Here is a 13733-nt window from a genome sequence, read left to right on the forward strand (position 1 = left end):
GGGCGGGGAGGCAAGGTTTTGCAACTCTTCTTTTATTCAGCTGGCTTGCGTTCAGAGGTTTCAATCAATCCATTCACACCAGGAGCTCAGAAAGAAATTGAATTATGTCCGGGGCATTCAACCACAGTTTCTTAATTGGTACGGGATTAGTTCACATTGATTTGGTCTGATTAGAGTCCCCAGCTTGTGTTTCCACTTAATCACTGAGCACACCCTTATCCTCTACTGCTATTTGCCCCCTCCCCCCCAACAGCTCATGCCAATCATTTGCAGCCCAGGGCAACTTTTAAAATTTGCATGAAATCACTAGTGCTGGCTATTGCTTGATCTGCTGTAACAGTGCGCGCTCCATTCTAACCGTGTGTATGTGTCTTCTTACCCTGGCTTGTTGTAGTTCAGAAACACTATTGCCCAGCAGGTTGTGAAAAGCTGCCTTGCGGTTATGATGACCCTTTCTTGGCTGTTGGGAGCAATAAAATCTCAAAGAAAGCTCAACGAGGTTTTTTTTCGGGGTGGCAGGAAAGGAAAGATGGAAAGAATAGTGGTACATGTGAAGATAGATTGGAGATGAGAGGCAAATGCACCGTCTGTTTCCTCCCTTGAAGGTGCACAGTGCAAGTTTTGAAGTTAAATATTGTTTTTTCTTTCCCATACGTGCCCTTACAATTGCTCGACGTGTAAAATGAGTTATCTATTTACTGCAGTTGCCTCTATAGGCTGGATATTCGGTTCATCGGAGAGTGATTTGGGCCGAATCCTCTGGGCGTATGGATGGGTGTGATGTGCTGCTTGCTTTGTTCACCTGGCTACTGTTTTGAGTCTGCACCATAATCGATGCATCAGCGAGAGAACACAGGCTAACTTCAATATTTATAGCTTTCTTACCTCGGAATACTTGAAGCATCTAAACAAAAGACCTGTGCAGTTGCAGTGGCAGATACTTTTCCCTCTTCTCAAATGCATATTAGCAACACTGGTGTCGTTTCAACTCGTCGCCACAGGGGGCAAACGTCTGTAAAAAATCCTGGAATGTTCCTTTAAAATTCAGGCCTGGATGGAGAATGTCTCAGAAAAGTAAAACGTATCAGACTTTTGTGGATTTGATATGTCTTCAAGCTTTTTTGCCAATTAATTTCCATTGTGCTTTGGAGAACCAGGGAGTCAGAACAAAACATTTGCTAGTTGCAGTCAGATCTGTATGATAATTAAAACGTATGCTATGGTTCTTGTGTTTTGAAAGTTACATAATAAGGAATATGCTGAGAGCTTAAAGTCAATGGTTATAGATATTAAACGCTGAAATTTGTAAAGGAAAGAACATTCAAGACAGGGTGACAACGCATGTCTGCTGTACTCAGGGATTTATTATATCCCTCCTGGCCAGTCTTTATTACCTTTAGGCCACCTTAAAATTTACAGGACATGTTTCAGTGTCAGAAGGTATGTTAGCTGCTCTAGGTTAATGTCATGAACAATTGTAACCTATTAGTCAGTGTTAGGTGAATCAGCCTGTAACCATTTATGGGTTATTGCTTTTTTTGCTTGGACAGCTTTAACAGGTATTTGTCACTTTCCTTTATTTCTGCGTAAGATCACCCAGATACAGAGTTGTGTTTATATCAGCTCTCCAGGATATCCTTAATGGTTTTACTAGCGCGCTTCCAGAACGTTTTTCTGGGACAGCTCCAGAAAATGTAAAGGTGTCTAGATTCTGCCTCCCCACAACCTCACCAACTTAGTTTTTAACTGTGGTTTGGGGGTAAGAAACTCATTAGATTATTTTTTTTTTTTTTTTCAAATAAAGTCATGCCAGTACATAGAAACAGGTAGATTTGATAATGTCAGACATATTTTCCTATTGCTGAGAAGTTATCTTTTCTAAGAGGGCCTTCTCCCAATTTTTTTTTTTTTTTTTTTTTTTTACTTTGCTTGATCCCTCATTTTTTGATATTAAAGATTTCAAACTGCCAGAATAACCTGAACTGGTTGGACGGCAATCTCATTGGCCTACATTAAGTTTTCTTTTTCAATAGTATTGTGTAAGACATCTTGTCTTGATTGAATATATCAAAAAAGTCACATTTTTCTAAATTATACTTGATTAAAATCTTGAATGTATTGCATTTGCTGTGAACTCGGAATCACATGAGGGCAATCCAGTTTTTTTCATCTTGCCCCATAACTTGTTGTTTAACCACTTCAAACCATGACTGAAGTGTAAATGAGATAACAGTATTTTATTGTTCTTAAAGATCTAAAAGTAAACTGTGATCGCACACCATAGCTTGAATTGTAAAGTCTATACTTCTGTTTCCTTCCACTTTGCCTCATACTCCTTGTACACCAGAGGGCAATTGCTTTTATTTAAGAGAACAGATCGTAAGCTTCTAAGAAAGGAAGAGTCTTACGCTCCTCCTGTTTTGTTAAGCATAAGTGTACCGTATGTCTCCTTCCTATTCCAAATAAAACGAGATATTAATTTATCCTGTTCAGTAAACCAGCTAGTTGGAAGTTTCACAGGCGGTGGAATATGATTAGATATAAAATACTAGGTAAAATAGACTTTTTGATTCATTTCTTTTGCTGAAGTTTTCTAGAAGTTTTTGTTGACTAGATTGTAAGTCGATCATTTAATAGTCAATGTTGTCCATATGAATAGTGATTTAAGACAACAAAAGTGAAGCTGGAAAACTGGGGTGTCAAATGTGGTTTGGTTGAACCTCACCCTTGTGCTAGTGCACCTAGGGAAAAAATTGGGCATAACAATGCAACCAGTGCAAAAACACCACTTCTGACAATTGAATTAACCACCAGCCCATTTCATAGATGGTTTTAGCACAAGCTGCATTTTATGTAAATACCACATGCTATATTTGTCCTGGTACATATTTTTCTTCCAAGGGCGTTTATTCTATACGTTTTTCATATGTTTCTTCTGAGGGTTTTACATTTTGAAGGTTTCCTTTTAAGCATGTTTATGTCTTGTTTTTCTGTTAGTGTCTCACCAAAATTTCATTATTTTTACATACCAACAATAAAGACTCTTGGTTCTTGAAAAGTTACTTTAGAGCCCTGCTCCTCTTCACTCAGCCTTTGTCAGCAAATTAAAACTTAAAGCTCAATCGACAAATTATCACCGTCAGAATGAAATTTCATTCCGAATTTCTCAGTTCTCAGCCATCTCAGAACCTGGTGCGGGTCCATTCTGTGCACTCAGAACAGTCGGCACCAACACACCTTCGCGTTTATTGTTGTTTTTTTCCACATGCCAGAGAGTTTCTACTTTGAATAAGGCTTGGTGTAAGTAAACACACATGATTGGATTATTTAATTTTGAGCCCATATAAACAGTGCATTCGGAATACTTTCTTTCCTTTTAATCCGAACACATTTGAATCCGATCAGGGAAAGTCACGTATGTGAACAAGCTCCTGTCATTAACCTGCTAAAAAGCTAACAGCCACATGAGATGAGCTACCAGACTGACGTTAAGGCTTAGTTCTAGTCATGCTAGAAACGGAACAAACGCATTAAATAGTAATGACTTACCCTGCTGTTGAGCTCCCTTCACCCTCATCAATGACTCCATGTTGTTTCAGCTCCTGTATCATCACTGTGGTGCTCTCGTGCCATGTCAAATCTTGCACGTTACGTATTGTTTTGGTTTTGTAAAGCACAACTTGCTACCTATCTTTTGAGCACTTGGTTCGGTGACGCATTAATCGCACAACACAACCAACCAATGATGAAATTCATTGCCAACGCTTTTAATTGTTGATTTTTATCGATTCATTGTCGCACCCCAGCTAATGTCACATTAACGATGAAAGCGAGAACAAATCTAGATAGATTCGCTCTCAGCCTGAGAAAGGAGAATTATATAGAACATTTCTTGTATTGCCATTTATGATTCCATATATACCCCATTGGTATTCATTTCATTGTCAGGCTCAGTAACTGTCACACAGTCAGACATAATGTGCCATATGTTTCTTTTTTTCTCCTTTCACAGTATTGGTGCCACAGGCTTTCACTCTCCTTGCCAAGCTTCCAGCTTATATCCCAATATTTTGACTGCTGTTCCTCAACAAACTATAATGTAACCCTTAATCTGAACTGAAAATGGTGTCAAAATGTTTCATTTTCACTGGAAGGCAGTAAGAGAAGAACCATATCACCTTAATATTCCTCTATTGCTTTCTGCAAAAGGTTAGCACTTCACAATATGGCTGAATTGACCCAGTTATGCATATTGGGCCCATTTACATAAACAGAAGTCTAGAAGGATTACACCATTTACATATCTCCTTTAATTTATGTTGTGTTTTTCAATATTGAACTGAGTCTTGGGGAGGAGGGGGATTGGTGTTAGACAATCCAGAGTCCTAGTCTATGCAATGTTTGAAAGCTCAGTATGTTTACAGTGCAGTAAAATAAAACACAATACAAATAGTGAATGTGTTCCGTTTAACTCACTCATCAGTGATGTTCTGCTGCAGTGTTGTTGTTTTTTTTTCTTCATACCAATACTGGGACCGAAAAGGAATTTCTTGAGGGAACTTTGTTTCCAGACTTATTTTTAACTTGACACATAAAGGGCCCAGCCTTCAGTTAACTCACCTCCTTCTCATGCAGTTTTAATGCTGCATAATGCTGCAAGTGTTTGGCTCTCTGTTTCTGTGTGACTCAAAAATAATGTTGCTTCAGTTGTTTGTGTGTGGACAAAGCTTACAGACATGGCTATTTTTTTACCCTACTCTATATAATTAGCACTCTGCTTTGAACATCATCAAATTTTATGTTGCATTTCAGCTCTTTTAATTCCAAAGAACAGTGCTGTTGACAGAGAGAAAACTGCAGAACGCTATACAGGAAATGTATGTACTGCCGTATAAAAAAACACTTGTTTTAAACCTTAGGTAAAACCCAGATTTATTAGAAACAAAAAAACAATAATAAGGTGGATGACATATAATACACTATTGCAAGATGTTCACATGAAAACATTCCCTGACCGCATGAGCAACCTGCGGCTGCGTTGCTCATTGAGGTTTTTCTGAAGAGTCACAAACATCAGCATCAGAAGTTTTGGTCGAGGACGCTGATAAGAATCCTGAAGAGGGACCCTTTTCCGAACCTTCTGATCAGATCAGGACATCCCAGCAGATAGGTTAGACCGCTGGTTTTCAATCATTTTCAAATGTTATTTCTAGTTTAGGTCAAATGTCCAGAACTAAGTGATGCGCAGATCCCTTTACTTGCAACTAGCAGGTAAAGGGATATGCCCTACATTTATTTGTGTGGACCCAAAGCTGATTAAATTTTCAACAGTAAATTCTAATGAGCACTTTAAGTTTTTAATAATATTGTCCTCTTTATTAACTTTATTAACAAAGTGCTTTTATTTACCCACGAGAATTAATGAACTAAGTAAACTAAACCTAAAGTGCAATAACAAACTGTATCATGAAAGCTGAGGCGAACCTTCCTGTGCAGATGCGATGCATGTTCTGCTGATCACAGATCAGGTCTCTCCCACTCTGATGTCTGTCTGATGGAGAGCTGAGCCTTGGCTGAGCGGGTCATATCCCACACACTGGCTGACAGAGAGCAGCAGACAAAACAATCTGTCACTTCTATTTCACCATGAACACTGGTATACCAGGTAGACCTACGGTATTTAAACTTTTGGCAAATACCAGAATCCACCAAATGTCCAAAACCTACAGGATTTCACCTCTCGTTGGACAGGTGGAATCCTTAATCAGAATCAAACATGTGTGCAAGGAAAGAGCTTCATATGCTGCGTTAGAATAGAGTTACTTTACTCGAGAATGCAGTTGGAGTTTTCTGTCGTTTATTTCACAGAAACAGATCCGATTTATCCGTCTTGTATATCACTTCCAGCTCCACCATGAAACACTTGTCTAAACACTTTTTCCAAGGAGAAGAGACATGATGGTCTCAAAATGCCTTGGCTTGTATCTTAGAATGATAGCAGATAAATCAAAGAACCATTTTTTTTTTTAAATCCTATTCTAAAATTACTCACACCTGTATCCACTGCACTAACATATGCAAGTGCATTATATAAATGCACACATCAACACACTGGAGAGCCAAACACCTGCTTTGTAATAAATGAGTACCTGTCATCAGAGTGGGGTTTTCACATTGCACCACTGTGAATTCATTAAATGTGCCCTTTGGAGGTCTAAGCAACCAGGTGGGGTGCCATCAACCCCCCTCTGCCCTCCAAATCATTCCCGGCATTTCAATTGCAAATGCTGTAGTCTTCCCAGTGCCCTTGCAAAAACACCACCGATTAGTCGGCCAAACTCTCATCCCTGCACACTTTTGACAGACCAGGCCGACTTGTTTTGAGTTTCATTGTAACCCATGGGCCTTCAGGTTCAATTTGGCAGATCAGAGCTTTTTTGAAGTTTAAAGGTATAAAAAAAAAAAAAAAACACACAACATGAGACTGTGGCAGCAGATGAGTCTGTTAGTTTAATCACCTACTGTTTCATTACTCCAAATCTGGAACTACTTTAATCACACAGAGATTTGGTTGTATTCTAAATCGGATTAATGTTGTTGTTTTTTTCTTTTTTTTCTTTTTTTTTTCCTGCTGCAAGATGAGATTCTGAAAGCTCACAGTCATTGCTGTTTCCATGCATCCTGCTGGCCATTATGTTTTACTGCAGTGTGGTTTTCAGGTTTTAGAGAGATGCTCCATAGCTGACTCTGTTCTGGCTCTGAACTGATGGGACGAGTAGTACGCCTTCCACAGGAATAGACTGAGCAGGTCGCTTCATGTGATGAGCTCTCATTGGTGGAAAATAGGTGTACATGGGGTAGGAGAAGAGGTAAAAAAATGTTTTACTGATGAAGCCACTTGTTAAAAATACACCATGTTTGTACAGATGGAAATTTACAATCACTACTTTTGCAGCGGTCTGACCTGGCAATACAATTTTGAGCTGATTCAGGTTTATGTTTAATAAAAATAAATTACAACAAAGCACTTTTTTTTGCTTCTGTTTTTTGTTTTTGTTGTTATTGTTTTTTTTTTGTTTTTTTGCTTTCTGGATAATCTTAATTTCAAACTGCCGGAAAACAATACAATGTTCAGAGTAAAATGAAACTCGTATCCCCCAATAGAACGATGTAACAGAGCTGTACATTTCTGCATCTGTACCAATAAAAATCCAACAGTCCAGCCATAATTACTTTTCCCTATACATATTTTTGCATACCTGAAAATATAAAGTGTACCGCATCAAAAACCAGGATTTTTTTTTCCACTGCAACAAAAATGTCAAAATAAAGTTAATACCCAATTTAATATGTGAGAGGTAAAAGTTCTTATTAACGGTAATGCACAACTGCTTCAGCTTCCTCTAAGCAAAAAGGCCAAATTCAGTGTCGTTGCGTGTCCTTTTTTGTGTGTTTATCAGTCTTCACTGGTGTTGATTGCGTGTTCTTCATCACTTTGCTTGCTTACTGATGAGGAATCGCATAACATCTGAGCTCTTGCTCCGCAAATTCAGAAATAAGCATCAGGACGAGGCCTGCTGAAACGATGTTGCTGTGAAAATGTAATAAAGCAAAGAGATGATCGCTGCTGAAGTTTCAATCTTGCTTGTGTATAGTGGACCGGTGCTGCTCAAAATTGGAGTTTATGCATCATTCTGGGCAGGCTGGCAGCCAGCTGGTGCTGCTACTCACTTAGCTGGAGCTTGGGGGGGGGGATGGGGGTTGGGGGTTAATGCAGCGGGGCATGCGGGCTGATCCACAGCCCGTCCTCAGCAGCCAAAACTTCAAAGGATCCTCCGAAAGAGTCTAAATCACCATCTCCTTCGGTCCAGGCTCAGTGGTATACTTCCCCTCCCTCCACCTCCATGCTCAGGTCAAACACAGCCTCATCTTTTATGTATCGCTTAGCCCATTGATTGAGCTCTGAGAGATTCACGACTACAGAGAGAGCTATTTCTGTATCCCTCTGAAGCATATGAAGGTTTTTTTTTTCCCTGGTGGAGGGAATTTATTCATTTCCTTTCAATTTTTCTCTTTCCGCTTCCTTTTTACAAGTTTCTTTTTTTCTTTTTTTTTTAAGTATAGGTCAATCATTTTCTCTTTTAAATAATTGAGCACAGATAAATTATTTAGAGAGCAGGTAGCTCCTGCTGGGACCTTGCAGCCACAGTTCCGCTACTAAATCTCAAATTAATTTAAAAAAATATAATGAAGGTATTATTCATGTTTTATGTAATTATAGAAATGATGGAGTCGCCTTTCTTTCACGGCATAATTTCACAGCCACCCTCCTAACTCCTGTTCCGTCTGAAGGCAATTTACACAAGTTCTGAAATGCTATGGAGATGTTTCAGAGTAGCAGCTTTTGATAAAAAGCAACAAAAAAAAATAAACGTTTTCTGCAGACAGCGTCTCGATGCTTTTCAATTCATTGTCTCAATGTAAAATGCCTGGAGGTTCAACGTCCAAACGTAGCAGCAAACTTACATAACATTGGCTGCAAGCTAGTGAAGGTGCAGACTGGTCATTAGCCCCCAACCCCAGTCCCTGTGCACGCTGGACTAAGATCGCACATCTGCAGCAGGCATGAGCCAGGAAGGCTATGGTTTCTGCAAAAGTCTCGCTGATCTGACGTCTCCTGGGAGGCATCAACAAGGCAAGTGTGTGGTGAACCGCAATAGCCTGTTTTCTGCGCAACAGTTTTGTTGTTGGATTGCTGGTAATTTGAAATGCGACTGGTGCATGCTGGCCTCATACCAGGGCTGCAAACCTGTGCCAGAACCAGAACAGCAGTGCCCCAAGGAGGTTTTTGGAATGCTTTTGGCAGCTTAGCTCCTATGTCCATCTTGTCCACTGCAGTTTTGCCTGCGACCAAAAATTTTATAAAAATCTCTACAGGAAGCTGAAACAATCGATGAACTCAACTGCATTAACTATAGTCTCATTGCTGGGACCCTCGCAGATAGAGATTAGGCTGAGATGGGGCCCCAGCGAAAAAGGGGCTCAGATCTTGGAAGTGTGCACCTCTATATTTCAGCAATGCTAGTTGGATGATGGAAGAAGTTGCTGTTTAAATGTAAGGTGTATTGGTCGTGCCGAAAAAGAGATGCCTTAGCATTCTACTTACCACGGCAAGAGCAGGAGGTCAAGGAGTTGGAGCATGCAGCAACCGTGTAGGATTTATAATATAATACTATAATAGCCACTGTTCTACTCATAGACAACTACTTGAGACTCTGAGTGATCACATAAAACTGAATTTGGATCTTATTTTCATGATTGCTTCTGATTACCCAAAATATGCACACCATTTTTAAATGATTGAACAGGATAGCATGCTGGGTGGCGGGCAGCTCTTTGTACTGAAATTCCCCCCCTCACCCGGATCCTCTGACGCCGTCGAAAAGCCGAGAAGCATTCTGATTGTGCGCTGAGCTAAAGCAAGGCTGAAATTGCTGGTGTCGATGCAGAGAACTCCCATATTTATGGGCAAATGATTGTGAAGGAACATCCTAGTGTGGATGTAATAGCCAATGTAACAGCACTGTGGGGAGATAGCTTGAAAGCGTGATTATTCCTTACAATAAAATTTGGTCTTCCAATTACTGAAGTTGTCAAAAAGTGACAGAAAATGTGAGCCTTTCTGCCTTTATGGAGAGCATGGGGTGAACGCAATCTGATGTGGAGGACGCCGTGAGAGTTTCTGTATCGTGATACTTATCTGTTGACCTGTTTTTGCTTTTTTTTTTCTCGCTTTTACCTCAACATTCAGACTACATTTAAATACTGGTGGAAATTAATCATCAGGGGGCCTCATATTCTATTCATGGCGTGCTGTAAAGGAAAAACAACTCTGTATTTTTAGCACAGAGCCATGCCCCCTCGGTGTTTGTGACAGATGCTAAACCCCAGAAACCCCTCCAAAAAAAAAAAAAAAAAAATCTTAATATTCAGCTTTAGCAGTTGGAACGATGAGCTTCTCAAAGCATTAAGCTGTTCCACTCAACTTCATTTAAACTAGTTTTTTAGGTCTGAGACTAAGTGGTAGTGATCCTCTTTCAAATTGGAAAAAAACGAGATAAAACCCTGTTGATCTTAATTTAAGAGGCGTGTGCAGTTCTGCTTTTGGCATCATCTAGTGCGAGATGAACAAAAACGTGCAGCATTACTCCGGGCTTAATGTGTAACGAATGTCACGAGTACATCTGTAAGAGGACATGTCTTTCAACTTACCTGAATGCACTGATGAATGTGAAAGTGTCAAGTATTAATTATTTGTATCTGCATGAAGTAAAGGTAGTGTTTTTCATGGGTTTTGTGATGTATCTTCGTTTTATTTAGATATAGGATGTCACATTACCTTTGCATGACCTGTGCTTCCTCGTCTTTCATGTCTGCCATACAAAAAGAATCTGGTGCCTACCAGAAAGTTGGTAACCTCCCTCTGACCCGTGTGTGTGCGTGAGTGTGTGCGCGCGTGTGTCCAACCTGTTCCAGCCGAGTTCCACCTGGCGTGAGTTAGACAGACCACCATCTGCTCGGTGCCCCCACGCTGAACTAAATGCCACTTTCACAGAATATCAGGAAATTGTCACTATCGCACGACCTCATTTACTATGAGCATCATAATCATCTGTTGTTTTGCAGTTGTTTTTTTCGTCGTCGTTATATGCTTTTGGTGTTCTCCTTTTTGTTTTCGTCTGCTGCTCTGAGAAAATCGGAGCTGGCGGCGGCTTGCGTAAGCTTGTATTTGTGCGAGGAGGAAATCGAGAGGACAGGCCATTGATAAAAGCTGTAGGAAGTGGAAGGTAAATGCAATCTGCTCGCTCTGCTGTTCAGCGGTGACGAGTCGCTGCACTGAGACAAAGGCGGTCTTTCTCTCCGTTTCGGAACACCTCAAGGACTTGACATGCTAGATTTAAGCAAGTGCAAATAGGCTTAAAACGAATTCTGCACACCCCCCCTCCCTCCTTCCGCTTGTGTTTGCAGCTTTCCAAGCAGGCGGGGTTTTAGGATCTAAACCAATATGTTGGTGCAGTTGACTATGCACGTTTTAGCCCCTTTTAATCAAGCCATTTTTTTTTTTTTTTTTTTTGTTATTGTTGTTTTTACTTCCTGGGTCGACTCCGAAGCGGGCACGGTTTCATAAATGTACCTTTTTGAAGAATTACACCATGGCCTGTCCCTGAGCATTTCACCAGTAATGAAACACATGCGGCGCACTCTGAAGTGAGCGCAGAAAAGAGAGCAGAGAGCAACAGCACAGCAGGAGCACATGGCACATGGACCAGCACATTAACCACAAGGGGGGCGACTCTACGAGTGTTTTGATGTGTTGTGATGAATTCTTAACCACTGACTGAGTTTTGTTTTTTGTTTTTTTTTTTCTTTTTTCTATTCAAGGTGTAGAAATGTGGAAGCACGGACGGCAAGGAGTGTGGAATTGAGCACCGGAGAGAAAGGATGCCAAAGATGAAACAATAAAGCAGGTGAGTTACACTCGACTGTGGATGAGTGCTTTTCATGTGAGTACTACAATACCCACGGTTCTTTGCAAAAGTATCTACACCCCTTTAGGGTTTGTTTTTTCCACATTACCCCCATTTCCAATAGCATGTTTTCATGTATTTTATTAGGGTTTTGTGAAATCGAGCCACACAAAGCACACCATGATGGTGAACTGAAAATAACAGGAAAGGATGCATGGCTTTCAGGTTTTTATTTGTGAAAAGAAATAATAAATTTGAGCCTTGTGCCGATGCGAGGTAACCAGCTTTTTTCTGAAATTACAGCTACAAAGTCTTGCGGTGTATATTTCTCCCTGATTCGTACATTCAGAGAGAGAAACTTTTACCTATTATTTGCAAAAATGGGTCAACTTCAGTGAGATTGGAGGGATAACAGCTGTGAACAGTAATTTTCAAATCTTTTTAGATTGTTGAATTGATTTAGCTCTCAACTGTGACAGAGCAGTTTATGCCCTTGAGTGTGCTTTTACCTACACCACTCCATTGTCGCTCTGGCTGCTTGTTTAGGGCCGTTGTCCGGCTGGAAGATGAATATCAAACCCATTCTCCAGTCTTTTGGCAACTCCTAACATGTTATAACTTCCAGGGATGCTTTTTATATAACACCATCGTTCTTCCCGTCAACTTTGACCAGCTGCCCTAATTCGACAAGAGAAAAGCCTCCTCACACAACCGACACCATGCTAATGTTATAAATGCAGAAGTTTGGTCATGGTAATGTGCAACAGCACTTTTATTAGTTTTTTATTCCACATATTCTGTTTAGCTTGTAGGTCAAAAAGTAGACTTTTGTTCCTATCTGACTTAATTTTCTTCCATACATTTGATGTGGCTTGTGGCAAAGTATGGAAGTTAATCCTCGAGGCTTTCTTCTTGCCACTCTTCCGTATAGAAGAGGCCTCGTTTATGGAGTGTATCACAAATAGTCGTCCTGTCAACTGATTGTCCTACCTGGGCTGTGGATCTCTGCAGCTCCTCCAGAGTTGAAACGGGCCACTTGGCTGCTTGACTGATTAAAGCTCCTTCAGCTTAGTCAAAAATGGACTTGTCTTGGTAGATTTGCAATTGTGCCCTATGTTTTTGATTTTTCGATACCTGCACTGAACACATGTTCAAAGGCTGGCATATTGTTTTATAACCTACCCCTGCTTTAAACTTGTCCACAGCTTTATCCCTGACCTCCTGTGTTCGATGGTCTTAATGATGCCGTTTGTCAACAAACCTCTAAGGCCTTCATAGAGCTACTGTATTTATAGTTATGTTAATTTACACACATGTACACTCTCTTTGGTAATTAGGTGACTTCTGGAGACCAAAGTTTATCCTGGATTTTATATCTTTTACCCTAAAGGGGTCATGAAATCTGGTGATGACCGAGTCCTCCTAAGCTATGCTTTTTAAGGTGTATCCAGTCCTTGCATAACCGAACCAAAACCTGTGTCTTCATTCGAAACTTAAAGTCAAGTTAGTTCTCGGTGCATCTTGCATCTTGTGGACTTTGTTGCAAAAACCCAGTCAGTTTATTCAGGGAACTGAATAAACTGACTGGGTCGCATCTGCAGTAATGCTGAGCCAAAAACTAAGTACATTTTATTTGGGTAGCACCTTTCCCAGATAAAAGTCACAAAGTGCTACACAAAAACCGAGCAGACAAAATATGAAATGAAAACATGATTAGAATGACAAAGCTCCCAATTTACCGCTCAGTCTATGTTCCACCATGACCTATGATCACTGGATACGAATAATGACCGATATGGTACTAAAATGAGCTTCCACACCAGACGTACCCATAAAGATTGGGTGAGGGGAAAAAAACTAATCCGGGGTGGATGGATTTTATTTAGTGCTATTGGCGTAAACAGAGCTAAATGAAAAATGCACACCGCACCTTTTAGATTATTATTTGTTAAAGTTTGAGAATCATGTATAAGTTTCACTCAGTTTCACAATATGGACTACCTTGTGTTGCTGTTACACATAAAAAGCCCCAATAAAATGCTCTGAAGTTTATGCATGCAACGTGACAAAATGAGAAAAAGATCACAGAGCACGATTACATTCTCTAGAACATATGTAGCTTTGGCCTCAGTGCTATATACTGTATATTATATACTCTCTATTGTATGAACAGGCCAGTACAGTAGAGGGAATAGTTTGAAATAT

General features: G+C 40.2%; 1 protein-coding gene across 4 annotated transcripts in view; it reads left to right on the forward strand.

Annotated features, from left to right (window-relative positions):
- The window catches only part of dlgap1b (discs, large (Drosophila) homolog-associated protein 1b), a 150758-nt gene that overhangs the window by 39378 nt on the left and 97647 nt on the right, over window positions 1-13733 (forward strand). For all 4 annotated transcript variants that reach the window (XM_036125632.1, XM_036125630.1, XM_036125631.1 and 1 more), the window contains exon 2: window positions 11443-11528. The gene's annotated coding sequence lies outside the window, so the exon portion shown is untranslated. The remainder of the gene's footprint in view (window positions 1-11442; window positions 11529-13733) is intronic.

This window comes from Fundulus heteroclitus, chromosome 21 (genome assembly GCF_011125445.2).
Source record: "Fundulus heteroclitus isolate FHET01 chromosome 21, MU-UCD_Fhet_4.1, whole genome shotgun sequence".
Classification (NCBI taxonomy): domain Eukaryota; kingdom Metazoa; phylum Chordata; class Actinopteri; order Cyprinodontiformes; family Fundulidae; genus Fundulus; species Fundulus heteroclitus.